The sequence below is a fragment of the Cryptomeria japonica genome, chromosome 10 (genome assembly GCF_030272615.1).
Source record: "Cryptomeria japonica chromosome 10, Sugi_1.0, whole genome shotgun sequence".
Taxonomy (NCBI): domain Eukaryota; kingdom Viridiplantae; phylum Streptophyta; class Pinopsida; order Cupressales; family Cupressaceae; genus Cryptomeria; species Cryptomeria japonica.
In genome coordinates this window covers 573922016-573949470 of record NC_081414.1, presented here as the reverse complement: position 1 = coordinate 573949470, position 27455 = coordinate 573922016, and positions in this window count along the sequence as shown.

Genomic DNA, 27455 nt, shown 5'->3' with positions numbered 1-27455 from the left:
TATCTCTTATGTTATCTTCAGTTGTTCTCAATGCATCAAGATTTTCAGTCATCTGTGTGCTAAAGTACTCATGTTCCCTTTTCATTGCTTTTAGCTCATCATTCAGTGCTTTGTTCTTTTCTTTCAATTCTACAATCATTTCTTCAGACTCTTCTGATATGCTATTCTCAGATGATGTCTCAATTTGTTCCACCAACTCTTGTGAGTCCTGTAAATCATCAGATAATCTTCTTTTGACTTTTAGTGATTTTTGCATTTGTCTCTGCATGTCTGCAATCACTTGATTAGCATGATCTAATTCTTCTTGAAGATTCACAATTCTACGTGATTGTTTATAGCCTTCCATTGATAGGATCTTTCTCTTTAGGCTGTAAAACCCTTTTCCAAGAGTAGTGCTCTGATACCAATTGTTAGGTCCAACTAGGAAAGCTAATGTACCGAGAGGGGAGGGGTGAATCAGTACTTCAAAACTTTTCTTCAAAAATAATCTTACTGATAAACATAAATTGTGTATAGTTGATCTCATAATATATAATGCTAAAATATAATCATAGAAATAATATTCATACACATTTCACTCCATAACTCAAATATTTTGATTACGCAGAAACTCTTTGTTAGAGAGAAAAACTGCGGTGGGGATGACACCCACAACTTCACTATTGCAATTGTAAAGGTTGCTCGGTTAGAGCTACATGTTTAGCTATTTTTGATAGCTTACCCTATTAGGAGTATCAAGATCTTTAGATCTACCTTGCTAAAGGATTTTACAAACACTTTTACAAAATGTTGTACCTGGTTAAAGGCTTTACAATTTATAAACTTTGTTAGTCTTGTACCCTGTTAAAGGTTTCTATTTACAACTCAAATAATTCAATCAAAAGTCTTTACAAATATCTGCAACTTTACATCTGAAATGTTATAGATGACTCTATGTGCTCAATATGAAATTACCTTGCTCATAGCATACCTCGGTAATTGATAAATCAACTCGGTGACCTCTTCTGTATACTCTATCCCTTAAACTGTTTTATGAAAAACCTTCTCAGTGACCTCAAAATATCTTTGTCACTCTTCACATCTTATCTTTTCTCATGATTTTCATTTTCAAATCATCAATCTTCCTTTTTTTTAGATACTTACATTACTTCGTACATATAGATCTCTGAGATGGTGATCTTGTTCATACATCGATCATACAAATGTGTTTTATCGAATGAATAAACATAGAAATTATTTCATTGGATAAACTTTCTCAAAATCATACAAAATATTTGAATGCAATTTCCTATGTAATAATGGTTCCCTATTCTCGAATCTTGTAACACGTTTCCACATATGTGTCCAGGTTCATTGAATCTAGTAACACGTTTCCACTAGGTTCAGATTAACTCTGTATACCTTCTTTGCTGCTCAGGAACTTTACTCGGTAGGCAACTCGGTATCTCTCATCTCGGTGACTAGCCTTTCTTCTATAACCGACAACTTTAGTACATACTGACTGAATATTTCGGTAGTGTTAACCGACTAGAGTATATAGGATGACTTTGGACATAAAACTAATGACAACTTAGTAAATAGTAACAAAATGTGCATTTCTTGAATGGTGATCTTGAAGAGGAAGTTTACATTGAACAATCTGATGGATTTTCATTGGAAAATGATAAGGATATGGTTTGCAGGTTAATGCAAGCTTTATATGGATTGAAGCAAGCTCCTAAAGCTTGGTATGCTAGATTGGACAAATATCTTATGAAACTTGGTTACACTAAAGGTAATGCTGACAACAACTTATATTTCAAAGTGACTAATGAAGACATTTTGGTTATTGAAGTTTTTGTTGATGACATCATTTTTGGAGGAGAAGATGGATTGTGTAAAGACTTTTCTAACAAGATGAAGGAAGAGTTTGAAATGTCTATAATTGGGGAGATAAAATTCTTTTTAGGATTGCAGATTTCTCAAACTGATAAAGGTATATTCTTATGTCAATCAAAGTATTTGAAGGAATTACTGAAGAAATTTGGTATGGAAAACTCTAAACCGGTAAGTACTCCTATGACTACAACTCATAAACTATCATTGAAAGATGATTCAGATCTTGTTAATCCAACAAGATTCAAATCTGTGATTGGAGGTTTACTATATTTGACACAAATAAGACTTGATATAATGAATGCAGTGTGCATTGTTTCAAGATTTCAGAGTGATCCTAGAGAAAATCATGAATCAGCAGTAAAAAGGATTTTTTGGTATTTACAAGGCACAACAAATCTTGGTTGATGGTATCCTAAAGATGAAAATTTTGATTTATGTGCATACATCGATGCTAATTGGGCATGATAACTCAATGATGAACGAATAGTACCAAACCGATACTGAGAGGGGGGGGTGAATCAGTACAGACAAAATACATACCTAAACCGGTTCAACAACAATTACTCCAAATGACTGGCAAATAGTGACACCGGTTTGAAATAGAGTGCAACCGATAAAACCCAGAACAACTAAAACAATCATAAACTGGTTACCCACTTAGCTTTCCACTCAACTCAAAACTACACTACCATTTCACCCTTATGTATGAATAGGTAATCTATCATCATATCTTCACAACAGTTAGCTCAACATGTTTTATTGACAGGCATAAAACACAAAACCATCATATGCATAACAGACAATAACAAAGCATCACAAGATAAAAGCATCACACATGACACACATATTTTTCTCATGGAAACCCAACTGGGAAAAACCATGGTGGGGATGAATACCCACAAGCTTGTTGTTGAACTCTTTGAAAGTCCGCTCTGTTAGGAGCCTTGTCCTGTTAAAGACAGATACAATAGGTTCTATTAGGAACCAATCCTGTTAGGGATCACCCAGTTAAGGGATGGCTACAATACCTGGTTAAGGGTTAAACCCTGTTAAAGATACCTTGTTAGAGGATTTCAAGAACTCAATAGCTAAAGGATTTCTAGAGCTCTCTAGCTTTCCAGATCTCAATAACTTTGAGTTACCCTGTTAAGGGATTTACAGCAAGCTGGTTAAGGCTACCCTATTAGGGGATTTTCCAACTATTGAGGTGGTTAGAGATCAACAGGTATTACAATGATCTGGTAACAACACTCAATGCCAATGCAGATCCGCATAAGCTCCTCTTCACCTTTTGCACTTATACTCTGCAGGTATTGTATGTGGGAAAAGCAGGTCGATAGAACTCAAAATGTGAAAAACGGAGCTCTAGGGAGCCTTGCTCACACACCCATAGGACTTCTTGGTGCAAGCTATGGAGTCATGAAGTATGGCTCAACTTCCCAAGGTTGGTTCCATGGTTCTCTAACTTGCACGGTCCCTCAAACCAATGTTTTTGCTCTCAGATCACTGAACAAAATGGTTTAGGGATGACAAATGCAAGAACAAGGGATGCTTTTGTTGATTTTAAGATGAGATGCATCCTAAGCTATGCATGATTCTATAAATGCAATAAACTAGTTATAAGATGACAAGATTAGTATACAAGACTATCCTAGCATGCTATATTAGTCTATGATTAAGCTAAATGATAAGGAACATACTCTAAACATGCATATTTAGATTAATTCCTATTTAAAAGAGAGGCTAAATTATGAGCATAAATGAGATATTAAAACTTGTATGGATTTGAGTATAAGTGTAATGCTAAAGACTTGGATATCTAAAAATGGAGGGATGAGAGCTCTATTTATAGCAAAAATAGGGCAATGGATGGGCAGGATTGAAAGATTTAATCAAGGGTTAAGTTTGAAAGTTGGGAATCCATGTTTGCAATTGGCACCAATGAAATGGTGACAATTGTCAACATAAGGTTGGTTGAGAGGAGATGTAAGAAGCATTAAATGCTTGAGAAGACCTCATGGTCACCCTAGGGGTTAAGGGTTAAGGTTAAGTTAGGGTTATCCATTGGATAAAGCTTTTACCCAAAGGATAAACTCTTGTGCAAAGGTTTAAGGATAACCATGGTCAAAGCAATAAATGCTTGATGAGACCTTTGGGTTACATGGAGGTTGAGTTTATGGAAATTCTTTATCCATGTAAGAGGGTTGAGTTAACCATTAATGGTTATGAAGACTTTGGGGACAAATTTGTAAGAGTCCTTCCAAATTTGGGGGTATTCAACAAGTTAGCTTGTTGAATGGATAAAGGCTTTAATGCCTTTTGAAGAATTTACTCCAAATTTGAGAAGTGACCTCCTCAAATTTAGGGAAAAGGGATAATGGATGGGTTTGGGTTAATTAATCAGGATTAGAAGAATCTAGAAGAGGTTAGAAAGAGGGTTAGGATGCAAGTGGGAGATGTAGGAAAATGCAAGTGGGTGAGGGAAAATAGAATTAATTAAAATAAATTGCTTTATTTCAATTTGGTTGTAACTTGCATTTGTAGGATTTTGCAAGTGGGGGGATTTATAAATAAATTTAGATTTATTTAAATGCAAATGAGATTTTAATTAAATGTAGATTTAATTAAAATGGGAAAGGGGATAAATTGATATCTTTAATTAAATGTAAATTTAATTAAAATGGCTAGAGGGAGGGTATTTAGTAAAATTTAAATTTAATTAAATGGCTTAGATAGAAAAAGGGTATATTAATTAAATCTTAATTTAATTAATAAGAAGAATTAAGAATAACTAAATGAATAAATTCACTTAATTTATTGTGGAACTTTTAGGTGTCTACATTTTGCCCCTCTTTGAGTTAACGTGTGAGAACATGTTGATTCAAAGAAAATCTATTGGATATGATGTCAAAATTTGATCGATATGATGTTGTGGATATGAAAATATTGATTTGATATGAAAAGTTGATATGATGCCGTGGATATGAAAAATTGATTTGATATGAAAAGTTGATATGATGCCCCAGATTTGATGAGCGATATTGATGATGCCCCACATATGAAGAATTGATTTGATATGAAAATTTGATATGAAACTGATATGAAATTGATGTTGAGATTTGATATGATAATGCCCCCTCGGGAGATCGTTCATGCACAAAAGGCATGAATGATCTCTCGAAAGAAGAAGAATGTTATTTGAAAGATAGAAGAGTGGATAGTGACAACATGCATGGGTTTGATAAGATTGATTAGATTGATTGGATTTAGATTAAGATTGATCAGATTAAGATCAAGTTTGGTTTCAGGTATGACACCTCCTGTATAAGATATGGATGATTTAGCATTTGGTTTCAGGAATGATACCACCTATATAAGACATGGATGATCAAGCATCTGGTTTCAGGAATGATACCGCCTATATAAGACTTGGATGATCGAGCGTCTGGTTTCAGGAACTATATATCCTGTATAAGACCGATCAAAACATCTGGTTTCAGGAAAGATACATCCTGTATAAGAGCTGATTAAAACATCTAGTTTCAGGAACGATATATCCTGTATAAGAACTGATCAAAACATCTGGTTTCAGGAAAGATACATCCTGTATAAGACATGATAGAAGATAGTTTGTAAGAATGATAGAAGATAGTTTGGAAGAATGATGAAGATATGAAAGTGAAGAAAGATTCCATGATGATGCGATAGATATGCATGTGGGGGATGCAATGATGAATGATATGGATTATGTTTCGATTTGAGATTTTATGAGGATGATTTTATGCTTAGATAATAGTGCTGTTGATTTTGATTATGTTGTGAATGTATGATTCATGATAAGAAAAATGTGATGATGCATTGCTTTGATTTATGAGATGTATGATAATGATAATGATGTGAGATGTATCTTGAAAATGAGATGTATGATAATGATAATGATGTGTAACTAAATGAAAGATTTAAAATGATATGCAAATATTTGTGAAATGATATGCAACTATTTGTAAAATGATATGCAACTATTTGTTTTTGGAGCATCCTCATTCTGTATTTGTCATCCCAATATAACCATATGTTATTTGATTTCAATATAGGTATCATCATTGAGCATTGATTTCTTTGGGATATGTTGAAAATTTATACAAGCATAATGGTATAATTGAACCATAATGACCTGAGAAAAATTTACATGATGTTTGATTTTGCAAGATAGCACAAGCGTCAAGGTATAATTGAACCAGGACAACCAGAGTGCGGATTGTGTATAAACAGACAAGATTAAACCATTTGTATGCGTAAAGTAGAATCATGTCTTCATTGATATTCGATGTATCACATCTCGAGACAAGTATTTACATAGTACAAGTGATCGCCTCACAGATAGAAGACTAAGAAAATATTGGAGTTTTCCCATGATCTCTAGCTTTGAAGCTTTAGTGAGAAAATGCAGAGAATCCAATAATTTAAAAAGTTCAAATGCAAAAATAGTCAAGACTTTATGCAATAATGCAACATTTAGTACTTTAGAAAATCATCCATCTTAGTATTTTTGTGATTCTTGTTTTAGTGATCCAATGTTTTGTTCTGCGATGAAGTGAAGTTTTTGGTTGTTGGATGTGGTGTTTCTGAGTTTTACAAATTGTCTTGATGTCTTGAACGTGCTGCAAGTTTTGACAAATATTGCCCCTAGCTAAGTGTGCCTCTTGATGTGAATATGTACAGTGATTACCAAGCCATGGTAAAATGTGGTGAGAGGTATATGGATAAACCAGGATAGTGACTACGCTAAGTATGTCCTGAATGGATATTTGTGATAAAATGTCAGGCGATGGCCGATAGTGCTTTACTGTGGAGATAAGGATGTGGATATAGATAAAGGAGCTATCCTTTCACAATAGCGCCTGTTACTAGGTTTTCACCAGTTGCTTTTATTGTACCTTTTTATTTGCTTTTTCTTGATTTTTTGATTTGTTTGGTTTTGTTTTGACTTTTTCCACGCATTAGGCTACTCAAGTGTAGTATTTCTTTAGATGAATGTTGTTAGTTGGTTCGTTGAGCACATCTCCTTCTGAAGTTGTAAGATGATAAGCACTTGATCCATAGACTAATATGATGACATAGGGACCTAACCAGTTAGGTTCAAATTTCCCTTTCTTTTCTTGATCTTGCTGGTTTCTTAGATTTTCTTTGAGGACTAGGTCACCAACTTTGAAGTTGCGAGGGATGACCTTGTGATTGTAGCTTCTGCACATGCATTGCTGATATGCTTTGAGATGAGTGTAAGCATGCCAACGTCTCTCATCTAATAGTTCTAGTTCTTGCAGTCGGTTGACCCGATACTCTTCATCTGGAATTAAGCCTTTTAGAGAGACTCTGAGAGATGGAATTTCTACCTCCAGTGGTAAAATAGCTTCTGATCCATAGACCAATGAGAAAGGTGTTGCTCCTGTAGGTGTATAGATGCTAGTTCTGTATGCCCAAAGTGCTGGATTGAGTTGTATATGCTAATCTTTGTCTGCATCATTTATTGTTTTCTTGAGGATTTTCAGTATTGTTTTGTTGGATGCTTCTGCTTGACCATTCCCTTGGGGGTAGTATGACATAGAGAGCCGATGTTGTATTTTGAATTGTTCACATAGTTCTCGGACATCTTGGTTTTTGAACGGTCATCCATTATCGGTGATGATGGAACTCAGAATACCATATCTGCAGATCAGATAGTTCAAGATAAAAGATGTAATTTTTTTTCCAGTTACTGTGGTCATGGGGATTGCTTCTATCCACTCGGTAAAGTATTCTATTGCAGTTATAATGAACTTGTGTCCATTTGAAGATGAAGGATGAATTTTGCCAACCAAGTCTAGTCCCCATTGACAAAAGGGCCAGAATGTTGTAAATGGCTATAGTTCCTGTGCTGGTGCGTGTATCAGATTGCCATGGATCTAGCACTTAGGACATTTCTTGGCAAAGTGGTAAGAATCTTTTTCCATTGTGGGCCAGTAGTATCCCATCCTTAGAAGCTTTTTAGCAAGAGTAGTCCCACTTGAATGTGTGCTACAAATACCTTCGTGAAGCTCGTGTAAAGAAGAATCAGATTCATTACGATCAAGGCAATGAAGAAGAGTACCATCTAGACCTTGACGGTACAAAGTATCAACAGTAAGGGTATACCGGGTGGCTTGGCGGATAAAATTATGTTTTTGGTTATGGGATTGGTCAATGGGTAGGATGTTGTTCTTTAGATAATCATATATGGGTCCATATAAAGGGGAATCTGAACTAGTTAAGGCATAGACAACATGGGATTCAGAGTGGTCATAGGCTGGGGAGAATAGTTGCTCTACCAGGAACTCGTAACAACTCTGTTGTTCTAGAATTTGTAGTAATGAAGCGATAATAGCCATGGCATCGACTGCTTTGCTGTTAAACCTTGGTATTTGCTCGAAGGTGATGTGTACAAAATATTGTTTGAAGTCATACACCATTCATTTGTAGGGTAGTAGCTTGTCATTCTTTGTCTGATAGTCGTTGTTGATTTGATTGACGACTAGTTGTGAATCTCCATAGACCATTAACTCTGTGATTTTCCATTCTACGACCATCTTGATGCCTATAACCAATGTCTCATATTCAGCCCCATTATTTGTGCATGGAAACATAAGCCGATATGATCTTGGTATAATGTGTCCTTCAGGAGTGATGAAGAGAATGCGAGCACTTGAACCATGTTGGGTGTAGGATTCGTCAAAGTATAGTGTCCATTGTGTGGTAGAAATAGCAAGAACATCCCTATCCAAAAATTCAATCTCCATAGTTTGTTTTCCTGGTAGTGGTGCTTCAGCTAGTTGATCTACAATTGCTTGTCCTTTGATAGGTCTTCATTTTGTGTAGTGGATGTCAAATTCACTGAGAATCATGACCCATTTAGCCAACCGACCGGTAAGAGCTGCCTTGTTGAGTAGATATTTGAGAGGATCAATTTTTGCCACTAGCTTGATTGTGTGTGCTAGCATATAATGTCAGAACTTTTGAGATGCGAAGACTACTATTAGACAAGCCTTCTCAATGAATGTATAGTTGAGTTCATATCCATTCAATGTCCTGTTGATGTAGTATATGGCTCATTCCTTTCCTTGTTGATCTTCTTGTGGCAACAGTGCCCCCAGTGATATATCTGTTGTTGAAATATATAGAATAAGGGGCTTTCCTGCGACCGGTGGTACTAGAACTGGTGGGTTCATCAGATACTGTTTGATTTGATAAAAAGATTCTGCACACTTGGCTTCCCATCTAAAAGGTACATTCTTATGGAGCAACTGATTGAGTGGTAGACTTTTATCAGCTAGTTGGGCAATGAATCGCCTGATTGATTGGAGTCGTCCTTGTAGAGATCTGAGCTGACTGATATTCTTTGGTGGTGGCATCTCCATAATGGCTTGTACCTTTGTTGGATCCACTTCAATACCTTTAGCTAAGACGATGTAGCCTAGTAACTTTCCTGATGTAACCCCAAAGACACACTTCTTAGGGTTGAGCCTGACTTGGAATTTCTCCAATCGATCAAAGATCTTGGTTAGGATGCTGAGATGTTCTGCTCTGGTGAAGGATTTAGCTAGTAAATCATCCACATAGTCTTCCATGAAGGTATGCATCATGTCATGAAAGATTGTTGTCATTGCTCATTGATAAGTAGCTCCTGCATTTTTTAAGCCAAAAGGCATAACATTCCAACAATACATTCCCCAAGGACAGGTGAATGTTGTTTTATCTTGATCCTCTGGGGCAATTTTTATTTGATTATAGCCTGAAAAACCATCCATTAGTGAGAGCATTGCATGACCCACTGTGAGGTCCACAATTATGTCGATACTGGGCAGAGGAAAGTTATCTTTTGGACAGACTTTGTTGACATCTCTGAAATCAGTGCAGATTCTGATACTGCCGTCTAGTTTTGATACTGGCACTATGTTGGAGATCCATTCTGCATAGTTGATGGGTCGGATGAATCCAACATCTAATAGTTTCTTCAGTTCAGCCTTGACCATGAGTGCCACCTATGGATTCATCTTTCGTAGTTTTTGCTTGACTGGCTTAACTCCTAGAGAGATGGACAAGTGATGCATGATTAAGTGTGGATCAATTCTAGGCATATCTGCATATGACCAAGCAAAGTTAATTTGCTTCTCTTTAAAAAAGATGAGAAATGCCGATCTTTCCTCCTTTGTCAGAGATTCTACTAGGTGTATGTTTTTGGCTGCTTCTGTAGTACTAATGTTGATTGATTGAGTGGGCTTAATCAATATGGGTGATTGCCCATGAAAATGTTCAAGAAGAGTGTCAAGTCTCCCATCCTTAAGTGCCTTAAAAAGGTTTTCACCCTCAGATGCGTCCTTTATTTTTACTTTTTTGTGATTGAGAGCTGCCATTGATTGGTTTTCAGCATCAGATCTTTTATTTGGTTCATTTTTGCGATTGAGAGACTTGACACTCCCTGGTTTGCAGACATCGTTACTTTGTTCACTGGTAGAGCCTGTTTTTGGGTTAACAGTACATAGGTAGTGGATAATAGATTCATTGTCTAGGAAAATTTGTATATCATGTATTTCAGGTTCGTTCCAGTCAATGAGGTCAGGAAAGACAAGCGGTAAGGAATCGTTTGGTGGATCAAGTTCTACTACTGTAAGTGTCAAGACAAAGGTTTCATCGTGATTGGTCTTGGTTTTAAAGAAGTCAAGGATTTCGTCGAGGTCTTCGATGGTATTATCTTCCGTATAGACTTGTTCATAATGTTTCTGTTCGCTTTCCTTGGCATCATAGATATTCTGCGGTCCAAATTCAAGAGGTCTAGCTTCTGCGTTATGCTCTTCCTGAGAAAGGGATATGGAACCAGTATTGTCAGTGATATCTCTAGTAGCATTTGAGCAGCTACCCCACTCATATTCATTGGAATCAGTCTCTGAGGCATCATCCCAGATTCTATCAATGCTGTAAATAGGTATGTTGTATGGTGAGAATAGATCTTTGATAATGGATACCAGTTTGATAGTTTTTACTGATTCGGTGTCGGATCCTACTTCTACTTTTTGTATTTTCTCATAGACTATGCCTCCTCGAGGAGGAATAATGGTATCAGGAGATGATTCTATTGATTTTTGAGATATTGGTGTTTGAATATGAGCTACTGCTGCAGATATGGCCTTCTTGTGACTGAGAAGCTTTTCCTGATGTTGCTTTTGTTCTTGACATTCACGTGCCTTGTGGATTGTTTCTGCTGACTCAAATAGTGCTTCCTGCCAGGATTATTCTTTGTACTTCTTCTTTGCTTTCTATTGAGGTTTTGGAGTTATGCATGGTGTTTTTCTTAATAGTAAAGTGAGTTTACAACCTAATCCTATTTTGTCTCTACTGGACTGTGAAAGATCTATGGGTTCAGTGACTCCTTCTTTGCATTTTCCAATAGGTCCTTTACTGTCATATCCCATTTGCTGCATGATTAAGTAGCCCTTTCAATATAGGTGTGTTGGTATAACTATATCCAGAGCAGCTGCTTTGTTATCTTCTTCCTCACCTTTGTATAACCAGCTAAGAATGTCCTTATCTTCTGATTCATGTGCTAGAGTGCCTAGTTGGATGAAGGTACCATCAAATTTGGTGATGGGCTGAGTTACCTGATGTGTTGATGTAGTGGGTAATCCATGAGATCTGGGTGATGTTGGTAATTTGGCCAAACACATGGGTTCCAAAGAGTATTCTCCCATACCTTGTTCTTTGATTTGCATTTTCTGCTTGAAATCTCCAGGTAATGATTCAAACTTTGCTTTCTATAGGTATGATGTTGAGGATTTCGGTTTTTCCCTATTATGGGGAACCAAACTGTCCTGGGCTGCCCCCATTGCATTACAATGTTGAAATGGATTGTGATCAGCAGATATGGAGACCTCTTGTCCGTTATAGGGAAATTTGACACACTGGTGATACATAGAAGGTACTGCTTGCATTTCATGTATCCAGGGTCGACCTAATAAAACATTGTAGGTGAGGTCTATGTCTAAGACCTGACACATAGTATCCTTTTGCACTGGTCTAACTTGTATGGGTAACATCACGATTCCTTTAGATGACCTTTCCTCATCATCATATGCCTTTATGGTAATCTTTTTACGTGGATCGATAGACTCTTCTGAGAAGCCTAATGCACAGATAAGTTTTAAGGTACATATATTAAGTCCAGCTCCTCCATCTATCAATACTCTTTTTACTCGGTGTTTATAAATGATGACTTCAATATGGAGGAGAGTGTTATGCGGATGACTTAAGGAAGTATTATCATGCTTTGAGAAGGTGGGATTATGAGGCCCTGTCATATGAGCGACCATGGCTTGAAATCTGTCCGTATCTAGATCTTGAGGTACATTGGTTTCTAATAGCGCTTGTTCCAATATGTCTTTGTGTTTTGGTGATAGTTTCAGCAATTCTAGTATAGATATCTAAGCAGGAGTTTTGCGTAGTTGGCTGACTAAATCATATTGGATTTTTGGTGTAGTGGTTGTCGGCGCAGTATGTCTCTTCAAGACATATTTCTGAGCTTTGGTTGTTACATTGATGGATTCATGATTATGCTAGTCTCGGATTGTGATGACATTTACATGATGGTCTTCAACTGATATGTGATTGATGGTGTTATTGTAGATGTGGTTGATATGAGATCCACATGTATCATTTGAGGTTGAAGCTCCATCTTTGTTGTAGTTTGGAAGAGGATTTTTAAAGGCTCCGTGGTCACCATTTGTTTTGAGACCATCTACTGTTAAATCACCTGAATAAATCATGTCCTGAACAATGTTTTTCAATCTCATGCAATAATTCGTTTGATGACCTTTGTTACGATGAAAATCACAATAGTGTGAGTCATTCCACCAAGGTGGTTTGATATGGGGTTCATAGTTGCTGATTGCAGGCAAACAGAGAATCTTGTTTGCCAGGAGCTCTCTGAATGCTGACTCTAGTGATTGTCCTAGTGGTGTGAAGGCACGTTTTTGGAAATTGTTGGTGCTGTCACGTGAATTGTTATTAGGTCCTTGATTCATGGTTTTATTTTGAGTATTGTTGGTGTTGTTTGCGTTGGTTGACCTTGATTGGTTTTCGGTGCGTATGTGTTAGCGTTTGGGTTAGCACCTTTAGGATTCTTTGTAGCTTGAGGATTTCTGGATAATGCGAGCACTGGTTGCTTAGATTTTGGATCATGCGATTCATTGTTGCCTTCATTTTTGTTTCGAGTCTAGAATCAAGACTTGTCTAAGATGTTGTTGTTTTGGTTATTGTAGTTTGATGAATTTGTTCCTTCTTTGAAGAATTTGAGTGTTCCCATTTTGACACATGCCTCTTCTACTTGAATGTTGTTTTCAATCAATTTAGCGAAAGATGGTATGCATTGGAGTTTGAGCCTATAACTCATCTCACAATTTAAGTTGTCGATGAAGATTTCCATTTTCTCCTTTTCAGGAATGTCTCGAGGATATTGTGAAACCATACGTCGCCAACATTGAAGGATTATCATGAATGTTTCATTGTTTTTCTGTTTGGTGTTGCAGACATTTAGCATGGTTATAGCATGTTGAATGTTATAGGAATATTGTGTTATGAACTTGTTAACCAATTCATCAAATGATCTGACAGGAGGTGTAATTTTGGATAACCATTCCATCGTTTGTCCTCCCAAGCTTCTTGGGAACAACCTCATCAGATAGGTGTCATCATGAGCAAATTCAAGACTCATGGTACAAAATTATCTGACATGATCACGGGGATCACTTTTCCCATCGTACTTGTCAAATTTAAGCACGTCTGAGTTTGGAGGAAAAGGGATCATGTGCAATCTTCTGTCAAAGGGATAAGGACAAATTTCGTTTAAAGAGTACCGCACTGTCATCCCTTGTTGCATGTCTTGCATTTGTCTTTGTAACATTTGCATTTGTTGAGTAAGGGCAACCAAAGGTGTATTATTTTGCTGAGGGAAGAGTTCTTCCCTTGCATTGATCCTGGGTTGAAATGGTGTATGGAAGGGTATGTTTTGCTCGGGGATGGTCTGTCTTGGTGTATGTTGCCCTGGTATGTTTTGCTCGGGGATATCTTGCTCAGGGTCGCATGTTTCCCCTTCTCATTGTCGTTCTTGATATTTGTAATATTGAGGTCTCGTTCTAAACACATTTGCGTCAAGGTCTTCAGGGAGTTTGACTCCTTTGTTTGTGAGCATGAGCAAGTATTTTTCCTTGTCATTTTCCATGAGCCTTTCTACAAGTTTTTGGAATGAAGCACTTTCTTGGCATTCGTGAAGAAGCTCTTCAGAAATTTCAGTATCCTCTAGGTGTGGACCTTCAAAAGGATTTGATAACCTTCGATTTATACTGGATTCTGCTTGTGCCTCACTTTGTTTGTTTTTTTGAGAGCGAGTAACGGACATTTTAGTAGAAACTTTCTATGATGAAGGGGGCCAAATCCTCTTCGATATGTTGTTCGGGGGTTGGTGGTTCAAGTTGGGGTGTGTTGTAAGTGATACTCTCATCAGGCAAGAATGCTAGATTGATCTTTCCTCCACGGTTTATGATTTGATTAAATGCGGATTTTTGACAATATGCCCTAGTTTTCAAAGGTTCTTTGTCAAATTCATTGGATTTGTTTTGGATATAAAGTTTAACATGATGAAGGAATGTTCGATGAGATTTGAAGAGTTGACAATTGATGTATACAAATTTGTTTCTTTTGATAAATTTGGAAAAACTTGGTTGTTGTTTCTTCAACGTGGTGTTACGATAAATATTCTTTCTTCTCAGAATATGGGGATTAGTCATGCATAGGTGTTCAATGGTTTCCTTTAAATTTTTTTGGATTGAGTTGATCTTGCTTTGAAAACTCAAGTTTTAATTTATCAAAGTGAAGGTTTAGATGCCCCTTCATGACAAAGCATGTCAAATGATATGGATAAAGTCTCCGGATATGGAAACTTGATTTGACAACCTGATGTTTTAAACAAGTGTTTTTGAGTTGAAATCCATGAGATGATTAAAAGACCCCTTTGCTACTTGTGATGATGTTTCTGGATTTTGATAGGATAGATATGTTTTATCGTGTGATCAGTTTTAGATTTTTACAACGTTTGTTTGACACAAATTTTGCTCAAGAAATAGTTTTTAAAGCTGTGTTTTTGCTACTCTGTTTTGACAAAAAATGATGCTGATGAAAAGAGGCTTCCAAAGATGTTTTCTAAATTTTCAAAATTCCTCACTGTTTTGCCCCCTGTTTTTCTGGTTTTGGTCACACACTAAAACAAAGACAAGATGCGCTACCAAAATTACTTCATGCGCTAAATAAATGACCACACGTGCTAAGCTACCCCCAGCCACGCGCTAAAGTTTTTGACTGTTAATATTTGTTTTCTGCATGGCTTGGAAAGTTATGTGCTAATATGGGTTTGCTACGCGCTAACTGTTAAACCTTATGTGCTAAAGTTTGACTCCTACGCGCTAAGATGATGTTTCAATGCGCTAGGCTGTTTTCCGGATGCGCTAACTGTTTAACACTATTTTGAAATTTTGGAAGAATGCTACTGTTTTGACTGGACGCGCTAAATTGATTTTCTGATGCGCTAACAAATGTACCACATGCGCTAAGAAGTTGCTCTTATGTGATAAACTGTCCTGATATTTTCCCTTGGTCGGTTTTTGCAATTTTTGGATTTTTGTTGTGAGTTTTTCAGTTGTGATGGAGGATTTTCTGAAGTAGTAAATGCAAGCACATCACAAAAAAGACAACCATTTTGCCTATTCTAACAAAAAGTGTATGTTCTGCCAGGATGTGTTCAAATCCTCAATGTTTTAACAGGTTTGGATACAAATTATACACATCAAGAAGACTCTTTATTCAAAGGTCATAAATAACATCATAGCCCACTAGTCTCAATACTCCGTCAGCTCAAACAACCATGTCACCTCCTAGAGGGCGCCCGTTTTTTTGCCTTTTGCCAGAAATTAACTCAAAGTGAATTGCTTCACAATTGAGTAGTTATCTTGGGAGATATATGGCGAGTGATCTTGGGGGCGGATTCTTCCCCACCCTTGCACTATGATGTTATAAATGTCTGGTTATTGACTCAGCTCAAGGTTTCTATTTCTATGGTTTGTAATCAGGCTTCCTGTTCAGCCGTCAGTGATAAACTCCCTCAAGAGGCTTCCCAACCTTTAGAACAAAAGCTTTACGTATCTCAAGGATACTGGGGGAAGGCTAATCGCTGCGTGCAACCATTGAAAAGGACTTTCGTCACTTTCCACTTTTGATTATAGTGGGTTGGAATACTTGGCATCAAAGCCGTTCCCCACTTAGGTCGTTCCCTTCACACTGGCCATAAATGACTTTAAGAGTTGATTCCAACTCCTCGGGAAGGAAGGCCTGCTAAAGGTTGTATAATACTTGAAATACAGAAAGCTTAAGAGTGGTTTGACTTTTTGATCACCCAGTTAAGGGGAGAGCATATACCTTCCACTTCCGAGACAAGGCAAACAATCTTCTTTTTAGCCTTCAAGACAATGATTTGCTAACTTCTATTTGGAGATGTTGCTCCAAAAATATGGTGTTTATTTTATTTCCCCAAATCAGTGATTATTTAATCTAAGAAAAGAATCAAGTCAACAAAGCAAAACTTTGATTTGGTCAACAAAATAAAATTGGTAAAAAGGGGAATAACTTTCGTCTTTGATTGCAACAAAACTTTTAGGTGTGGTTCTTTCCTTTGCAAAAATTTAAAATGAATCCTTTTATACACCAAAGGATGGTGAGGTTCTTTTTAAAGCTACTTTGGCAAGAAAGGAAAGTTTGTATTGTTCTTTTTATAGCCCCAAAAAAGTGAGTTCAATTTTAAGAAGAAAAGAAGTTCAAATTTTTAAACTAACTTAACTAAGTTAGTAAAAACTCTAACCATCTTTATAACCTTAAGAATAAGCTCCTATCTGCAATAAAACTGTTAGAACCCTGCAAAATAACAAGTGAAAGATGTTAGATAACTGGTGAACTTCAACAAGTCTAATTTTTACCCTCGGTTACAGATTTTAACTCTCTGATTTTTGTCTGTCTATGATGCGCTACAGGACAAACTGTACCTGCTACAAAATATCAGTGATGTGCTAAAAGAAATTAGAGATGCGCTATACTGTTCTTGGGATGCGTTACTATGTGTTCCAGAGGTGCTGCTCTATTTTGCTCCTGCGCAGAGACCTACAGGAAAAGGTTAGTATTATGATGCACTAAGGAAAAGACTTTAAGCGCTAGATGATGGACCCAACACACTGAACAGTAAGCCGGATGCGCTAGGCTGTTGACTAGATGCACTAGGGAATGTTTCCCACACGTTGATTCTTGTTTCTCGCAGACCTACAAAAGTGGTTAAATTTAAAAACCCATTTGATATATGGGGTGATGCCCCATGGTGGGCACCAGAAATGTATGCGGGAAAAGTGGGTTGATAGAACTCAAAATGTGAAAAACGGAGCTCTAGGGAGCCTTGCTCACACACCCACAGGACTTCTTGGTGCAAGCTATGGAGTCATGAAGTATGGCTCAACTTCCCAAGGTTGGTTCCATGGTTCTCTATCTTGCACGGTCCCTCAAACCAATGTTTTTGCTCTCAGATCACTGAGCAAAATGGTTTAGGGATGACAAATACAAGAACGAGGGATGCTTTTGTTGATTTTAAGATGAGATGCATCCTAAGCTATGCATGATTCTATAAATGCAATAAACTAGTTATAAGATGACAAGATTAGTAAACAATACTATCCTAGCATGCTATATTAGTCTATGATTAAGCTAAATGATAAGGAACATACTCTAAACATGCATATTTAGATTAATTCCTATTTAAAAGAGAGGCTAAATGATGAGCATAAATGAGATATTAAAACTTGTATGGATTTGAGTATAAATGTGATGCTAAAGACTTGGATATCTAAAAATGGAGGGATGAGAGCTCTATTTATAGCAAAAATAGGGCAATGGATGGGCAGGATTGAAAGATTTAATCAAGGGTTAAGTTTGAAAGTTGGGAATCCATGTTTAAAATTGGCACCAATGAAATGGTGACAATTGTCAACATAAGGTTGGTTGAGAGGAGATGTAAGAAGCATTAAATGCTTGAGAAGACCTCATGGTCACCCTAGGGGTTAAGGGTTAAGGTTAAGTTAGGGTTATCCATTGGATAAAGCTTTTACCCAAAGGATAAACTCTTGTGCAAAGGTTTAAGGATAACCATGGTCAAAGCAATAAATGCTTGATGAGACCCTTGGGTTACATGGAGGTTGAGTTTATGGAAACTCTTTAACCATGTAAGAGGGTTGAGTTAACCATTAATGATTATGAAGACTTTGGGGACAAATTTGTAAGAGTCCTTCCAAATTTGGGGGTATTCAACAAGTTAGCTTGTTGAATGGATAAAGGCTTTAATGCCTTTTGAAGACTTTACTCCAAATTTGAGAAGTGACCTCCTCAAATTTGGGGAAAAGGGATAATGGATGGGTTTGGGTTAATTAATCAGGATTAGAAGAATCTAGAAGATGTTAGAAAGAGGGTTAGGATGCAAGTGGGAGATGTAGGAAAATGCAAGTGGGTGAGGGAAAATAGAATTAATTAAAATAAATTGCTTTATTTCAATTTGGTTGTAACTTGCATTTGTAGGATTTTGCAAGTGGGGGGATTTATAAATAAATTTAGATTTATTTAAATGCAAATGAGATTTTAATTAAATGTAGATTTAATTAAAATGGGAAAGGGGATAAATTGATATCTTTAATTAAATGTAAATTTAATTAAAATGGCTAGAGGGAGGGTATTTAGTTAAATGTAAATTTAATTAAATGGCCTAGATAAAAAAAGGATATATAAATTAAATCTTAATTTAATTAATAAGAAGAATTAAGAATAATTAAATGAATAAAATTCACTTAATTCATTGTGCAACTTTTAAGTGTCTACAGGTATCACTTCTCTCCTCTGGTCTGGCAAGAATCATGTAGCCCTTCTCTTGGATACTCACACACAACTTTTGCTGACAACCTCTAAAAGAATCACAACATCGACCTTATAGGACAACAGACAGTTCGGTAGCATAAACCCTAAACCCTAGACCTATTAGGTTAAGGAATTCAAACGGTTCAATCCTGACCATTGATCATACTGTATTGAATGCAACAGTCTTGATCCAATCTCAAGACATTCTCCATCATTTATTTTCCACCAATTTCATGGCAGCTGATAACCCATCACACGTTATCACCGTTTATAGACTTCGCACCTTCCCGAGGTAGATATGAACACTCTTCTTTATGGAAGATCCTTCACACGCACAAGGCTTATGTGGCAACACTATCTGTTCTTCGTTATCATGCTAACTTCATCACATAAAGATCATCGATTGAGTCACACAAGCTTGAGATACTCCAACTGGAAATCCTAAAGTGGAAACTACCTACCAACTGGTAGTCATACAATGCTTCCATGTGCCGGTTCCCATGACTACATGCCGGTTCACCTTGACATGCCAGTTCACCTAGAACAAATATACCGCTTTACGTTGGCATATATACCGGTTCTCACATATTGACATTAATGACAACATACAATATCATTATGTCCTCATACCGGTTCACATAATGCCAACAATCTCCCCCTTTGGCATTGATGGCAATATACAAAGATATCTCTCCGCTTCACATCTTTTCCCTCAACTTCTATAGATATCTTCTCCGCTTCACATCTTCTCTCCCTTTGAAAACAATTCCAAAGTGGAGGCACAAGCTTCCCTGTTCCATTATGCTGCTCCCCCTAAGGAGTAGCATCCTTCAACACATCAATCCAAAATAAATTTGACTATGCAATACCAGAATGATGTGGAGCATATGCTTTTAGTTCATCTCCTGAAGGGGCAGTACCCCTAATTCACCTCTTAAGTGTGTAAATGTAGTCTTTGGGAGAGGCTTGGTGAATATGTCTGCTAACTGCTCCTTACTGGACACATGCTCCAGTGCAATCTCTTTGTTCTGAACCTTTTCCCTCAAGAAATGATACTTAAGCTCAAAGTGCTTGGTTCTGGAATGTAAAACCGGATTCTTGGAGATATTAATTGCACTAGTATTGTCACAAAATATACTTACTAGTTCCGATATAGGAACTTTGAAACCTTTCAATACATGCTTCATCCAAATTGTCTGAGTGCAGTTCATGAAGGCTACAATATACTCTGCTTCCGCTGTAGATTGAGAGATACAACTTTGCTTTTTACTCATCCATGAGACCAGTCTACCACCAAGGAAGAATGGACCACCAGTTGTGCTCTTCTGGTCATCTACATTACCAGCCCAATTAGCACCTGTGAACACTTTCAAGTTGAAGTCCTTGCTATATGGATACCACAATCCATAGTCAAGAGTTCCCTTTAGATACCTAAGAATCCGCTTGACTGTAACCAAGTGGGATTCTCTTGGACTTTTCTGGAACCTTGCAGTAATGCCAATTGCATGTGCAATATCCGGTCTGCTATGCACTACATAATGCAATTTACTAATCATTGATTGGTATTCCTTCTCATCAACCAATGCCGAGTCATCCTCTTTGGATAGTTTACAACCGGTCACCATCGGTGTACCAACCAGTTTGCTATCTTCCATGCCAAAGGTCTTCAAAACCTCTTTGACATACTTGGACTGAGTGATAAAGATTCCATCCTTCATTTGCTGGATCTACAGTCCAATGAAGAACTTAATCTCCCCTATGAGTGACATCTCAAACTCTTTCTTCATCTCATCTGCAAACTCATGACTCATCTTGTCATCTCCACCAAAGATAATGTCATCACCAAATACCTCACTGATTAGGATCTGATTTCCTTTAGACTTCAAGTAGATATTCCTATCTTCACTTGTTCTCTCAAATCCAATCTTCACAAGATGGGAATGTAGGTGCTCATACCATGCCCTAGGTGCTTGCTTTAGACCATATAAGGCTTTATGTAGCCTACATACCATGCCACTGTCTTCAGATAGTGCAAACCCATCTGGTTGCTCAATATACACCTCCTCTTTAAGTACACCATTTAGGAATGCAGATTTTACATCCATTTGATATACTTTGAAGCCTTTAAAAGCTGCATATGCAAGAAACATACAAACTCCTTCCAATCTGGCTATAGGAGAAAAGGTTTCTCCATAGTCTTCTCCTTCTTCTTGGGCATATCCTTTGCACACCAATCTGGCTTTGTTCCTAATCATTGTGCTATCCTCATTCAACTTGTTTCTGAACACCCATTTGGTGCCAATGACATTTTTATGCTCCGGTCTGGGTACCAAGGACCATGTACCATTTTTCTCTATCTAGTCAAGTTCCTCTTCCATTGCCTTGATCCAGTCTTCATCCTTATGTGCCACTTTGAATATTTTAGGCTTGAATTCAGAGATCATACATGAGTTTTCTCTGACTTTTCTTCTTGTAAGGATTCATGCATCCTTATCTCCTATGATCTGCTTAGGATCATGATTCAGCTTGACATACCGAGGAATGGTCTTGATAGATTCCTCTTTCTTTTCTTCTTTATTCTCATCTCCATCAGTATCAGCATCTACATCTTCTGGTGTAGGAACACTATTGCTGGGACTCAGTTGACTGACAACCGGTTCCTAGAAGGTTGCAACCGGTTCACTTACCGCTTGCACACTACCAGTTTCCTCAGTTTTCTCAGAGGATTCATCAACTCTTACATTGATACTTTCCATAATTCTCTGAGTCCTGTTGTTGAAACACTTGAGAGCTTTGCTCTTGGTGGAATATCTTAGGAATATTCCCTCATCACATTTTGCATCAAATTTGCTCTGGTGTTCACTCCTCTTGATATAACATTTGCTACCAAACACAAAAAAGTAGCTAACCACAGGTGTCTTACCTGTCCAGTACTCATAAGGAGTTTGATCCTTACCTTTCTTGATGAGTACCCGGTTCATTGTGTAGACTGCAGTGCTCACCGCTTCTCTCCAAAAGGTGTGAGCAACCTTTCCTTGAATCAACATGGTTCTAGCTTCTTCAACCATAGTCTAGTTATTCCTCTCTGCTAGGCCATTCTGTTGTGGAGTCCGGGGGGCAGATAATTGCCTCTTGATTCCATGTTCTTCATAGTACTCATTGAATTCACCGGAAGTGAATTCCCCTCCTTGATTAGTTCTCAGGCACTTGATCCTTTTACCACTTTCCTTCTCCACTAATGCTCTGAAAGCTTTAAACTTTACAAAGGCTTCAGACTTATCTTTCAAGAGTGTGACCCACATCATTCTTGAGCAGTCATCAGTGAGAATCATGAAGTACCTATCACCCTGCACACTCCTAGTTTTCATAGGACCACACAAATCAGTATGCACAAGGTCAAGCAAGTTGTCAACAGTGAAAGATTTACCTTAAAAGGTTGAGGAAGACATTTTCCCCAATTGACATTCTCTGCACAAGGTATTATCTGGTTTGCTTAGCACCAACAACCCTCTAACTGCCTTGATCTTACTAGCCTTTACAATGTTATCAAAGTTTACATGGCAGAGTCTCCTATGCCATATCCAGCTATCATCAAATTTAGCCATAAGACATGTACTTATATTTGCATTCAGATGAAATAGGTTACCTTTGGTCTACATGTCGGTGGCCACCAATTTACCATCTTTTCCTTTGATTCTGCAAACTCCATTCTTGAATTCCAGAGTGAGGCCACTGTCATTCAGCTGGGCAACACTTAGATGGTTGTGTCCGAGACCATCAACCCAGTACACATTGTCAGCACTACTCTTTCCATTCAGAGAGATGGACCCTTTGCCTTTGACCATGCATGGTGCATCATTGCCAAAGTGAACCACACCACCATCATACTCCTCCAAGGATAGAAACTTGCTCTGGTCACCTGTCATATGGTGAGAGCAACCACTGTCAATGATCCACTCATTGGAATTATCAAACTGGGAGTCAAGAGCCTTCTTGTTTGACACATCTTCTTTGATAGCAACAAACACAATATCTTCATTTTCTTCATCCTCTGATTCTTCATCTGTGACACCTTCATCAACTACCACAAAACAGTTTCTTTGGTTTCCTCCTTTGAATTTCCTGAACCTTTCCGGTTTGTCCTTGTTATCGCCATTAGGACAGTTTATAGCAATATGTCCTATCCGGTTACAAGAAAAGCATTTCAAAGGTAGCTTGCCTTTGTATTTACCGGTTCCTTTAGGAAGCTTCCTGGCAAGGCGAGCTTCAAATTCCATCAGAATCTCCTCATCATCCATTTCTCTGCTCTGTCTAGGTTCACCATTGGTGCTAGCTTCTTTTCCTTTTCTGGATGGTATAACAAAGGCTTTAAAAGATGATTCGGTCTTTTGAACATTGCCATCAAAACTATTTAGCTCATAGGCTGTCAATTTGGCTATGATGGAGTCCAAGGATACCTTAGTCTTGTCTATTGATCTCAGCTCCTGAATAGCAGCAACCCTTATTGCATAGATCGACAATAGATATCTCAAGACTTTGCTTACCACAGTGGAGTCTTCTATTTTACCACCTGCACTCTTGATATCTCCAACAACAATTTTGATTCTAATACCATACTGTTGAATGGTTTCACCTTCAATTATTCGTATGTCTTTAAACTTTCCTCTAAGGCTTTCTTCCTTAGCTTCTTTTACATGCTCATCACCTCCATAGATATTTTCAAGAGCATCCCATACCTCTTTAGGATTTACCTTATCCTAGACATCAATGAACTCAATATCAGATAAACTACTGATTAGGGCTTCCATGACTTGCCCATTCTCCTGTATCTCTCTCTTTTGATCATCGGTGAGAGTACCAGTAGGGACAACATAGGGATTCTCAACATAGCTCCAGTGTTGAGTACCCATGCTTCTGATGAATATCTTCATTCTATCTTTCCATATGCTAAAATTTTCCTTGTTAAACTTTGGACCTTCCCTCTTCATCATTACAACATGATCTTTCCCTCAAGCGATTAAGCTTACAACACAAAGGACCTGGAGGACGCTCTAATACCAATTGATAACTCAATGATGAACAAATAGTACCAAATTGGTACTGAGAGGAGGGGGTGAATCAGTACAGACAAAATATAGACCTAAAATGGTTCAACAACAATTACTCCAAATGATTGACAAACAGTGACACTGGTTTAAAACAAAGTGCAACCGGTAAAACCCATAACAACTAAAACAATCATAAACCGGTTACCCACTTAGCTTTCCACTCAACTCAAAACTACACTACCATTTCACTCTTATGTATGAACAGGTAATCTATCATCATATCTTCACAACAACTAGTTCAACATGTTTTATTGATAGACATAAAACACAGAACCATCATATGCTTAACAGGCAATAACAAAGAATCACAAGATAAAAGCATCACACATGACACACATATTTTTCACGTGGAAACCCAACTAAGAAAAATCACGGTGGGGATGAATACTCACAAGCTTGTTGTTGAACTCTTTGGAAGTCCGCTCTGTTAGGAGCCTTGTCCTGTTAAAGACAGATACAATAGGTTCTGTTAGGAACTGATCCTGTTAGGGATCACCCGATTAAGGGATGGCTACAATACCCGGTTAAGGGTTAAACCCTGTTAAGGGTACCTTGTTAGAGGATTTCAAGAACTCAATAGATAAATGATTTCCAGAGCTCTCTAGCTTTCCAGATCTGAATAACTTTGAGTTACCCTGTTAAGGGATTTACATCAAGCCGGTTAAGGCTACCCTGTTAGGGGATTTTCCAACTATTGAGGTGGTTAGAGATCAATAGGTATTACAATGATCTGGTAACAACACTCAATGCCAATGTAGATACGCTTAAGCTCCTTTTCACCTTCTACATTTGCACTCTACAGGTATCACTTCTCTCCTCTGGTCTGGCAAGAATCACATATCCCTTCTCTTGGATACTCACACACAACTTTTGCCAACAACCTCTGAAAGAATCACAACATCGACCTTATAGGACAACAGATAGGTCAGTAGCATAAACCCTAAACCCTAGACCTATTAGGTTAAGGAATTCAAACGGTTCAATCATGACCGTTGATCATACTATATTGAATGCAATAGTCTTGATCCAATCACAAGACATTCTCCATCGTTCGTTTTCCACTGATTTCATGGTGGCTGATAACCCATCACACGTTATCACCGTTTACAGACTTCACACATTCCCAAGGTATATAGGATCACTCTTCTTTATGCAAGATCTTTCACGTGCACAAGGCTTACATGGCAACACTATCTGTTCTTTGTTATCATGCTAACTTCATCACATAAAGATCATCGATTGAGTCACACAAGCTTGAGATACTACAACCGGATATCCTGAAGTGGAAACTACCTACCAACCAGTAGTCATACAATGCTTCCATGTGCCGGTTCCCATGACTACATGTCGGTTCACCTTGACATGCCGGTTCACCTAGAACAAATATACCGCTTTACTTTGGAATATATACCAGTTCTCACATATTGACATCAATGACAACATACAATGTCATTATGTCCTCATAGCGGTTCACATAATGCCAACAGGGTAGGATATGTAGATGACAGAAAGAGCACCACCAGCGGGGCATTCTTTCTTGGTAGCAGATTGATTTCATGGTTGAGAAAGAAACAAAGTTGTACATCATTATCAACAGGAGAATCAGAATATGTTGCAGCAACAATGGATTAAACAAATGTTGAAGGACATAAAGGTAAAATGCAAAGAACCTATAATCCTTTATTGTGATAATTCAACAGCAATTGATATATCTAAGAATCTGGTATTTCACTCTAAAACTAAACATGTTTGAATCAAATACAATTTTCTGAAAGAGAATGTAGAAGCAAAAGAAGTAATATTGGTTTATGTGAATATTAAAGAACATATTGTAGACATCTTTACTAAACCTTTGCCTAAGGAAAATTTTGAATATCTCTGAGACAGCTTGGGGTCATAGCCTCACCGGTAGAGACTTAGACAGTTGATTCTTGGCATCAAACCGATAGCTATTTCTCAGGGGGAGTAGTTGGATAAGTTGGTATTTGTAATTGGCTCTATGAACTGGTTGTGTTTGGTATGTGTTTATCTTTGGCATTTGATGTCAAAGGGGGAGAGATATCTATGGAAAAACACATTATCCTTTGGGGAGAGATTATTCATTAGGGGAGAGATTTTTACTCTCTACATTTGTATTTTTATTTTTAGTATTCTGGAAATTGTTGGTTTTTGGTTTTTGGCATTTTTGCTTTGGCACTTAGATGGTTTTTCCATCTTGTGTTTCCATCAATGCCAAAGGGGGAGATTGTTGGTATTATGGATATGTTGCATTGGTTTTGTCATTGATGTCAACACTTATCAACACTTATCCTTCTGAAGATCTTTGGTTATGTTCACTGGCAAGTTCAGTGACTTATGCATAGTCACCGATATCTGGTTCATCGACAGGTTATATTGTTCACCAGCACTGAGGATGACTTGTTATCATTTGGAGACCACTTGGTTATGTCGAAGACTTGGTTTGGACACTTGGTTTTGGAGATTTGGTTATTGGTCTAATCGGGTTGACATATTTGCTGTTACCGACAAATTGGTCTAGGTTATGGATCGACAATCATTATCTATTCCAGATTAGCACGACACATTATGGACATGGTTTAATCAAGTAATATTGTTGTTGAGCCAACATAATGCATTGCATCTTGACTTACTTGTAATAAATTTTATTATATTATTCTTAGTAATCCGACCTACACATTTGGTCTTAGGTTTTGGCATATATGCAAGATCTCAATTGAGAGATTGATAGAGGATAGAGGATGAGAAAAGGTCTTATAAGGTTGTGATATTTGGTATATGCGAATAGAAGTAGAGCTACTCACGTAGACATCATTTGAAGATTCAATGAAGGTTTGAAGGAGACAATCAAAGCTTAACTGGTATTGAATCCAACATTGGAGATGCTACTTAGAGCAGTACATTATCATTGGATTTAATCATCGAATTGTAGTCAGTGTGACTCTCATTTTGTGATTGAGCAGTGAGCTCTAGGCAGCTGGCGCAAACCCCATTTGTATACACATACTATGTGCAGTAGTATCATTTTATTGTGGGTAAGGTTTCCCACCGTGGTTTTTCCCCTTACAGGGTTTCCACATACAAATCTCTGTTTTATGTGTTGTGGATATTGTTTCTCTTTCTGTTTCATGCACTAAGTTTCACTGGTACTATTATTGACTATTAATCTATTTACTGACATTAAGTTTGGTTTATCGGTATTAAGTATCAAGTTTGGTTAAAATATATTTGGGTTGAAATTAATAGAGAACGTATTCACCGCCCCCCCCCTCAGTTTCCTCTAGGTCCTAACATCTATATTCATTTCGAGTCTACATGGAATGTGGACACCTTTAGAGGTGTAGTTACTTATTTGGCAAGTGTGGTTTCTTATGCAAGTTTAGTAATAACTGCCAGTTG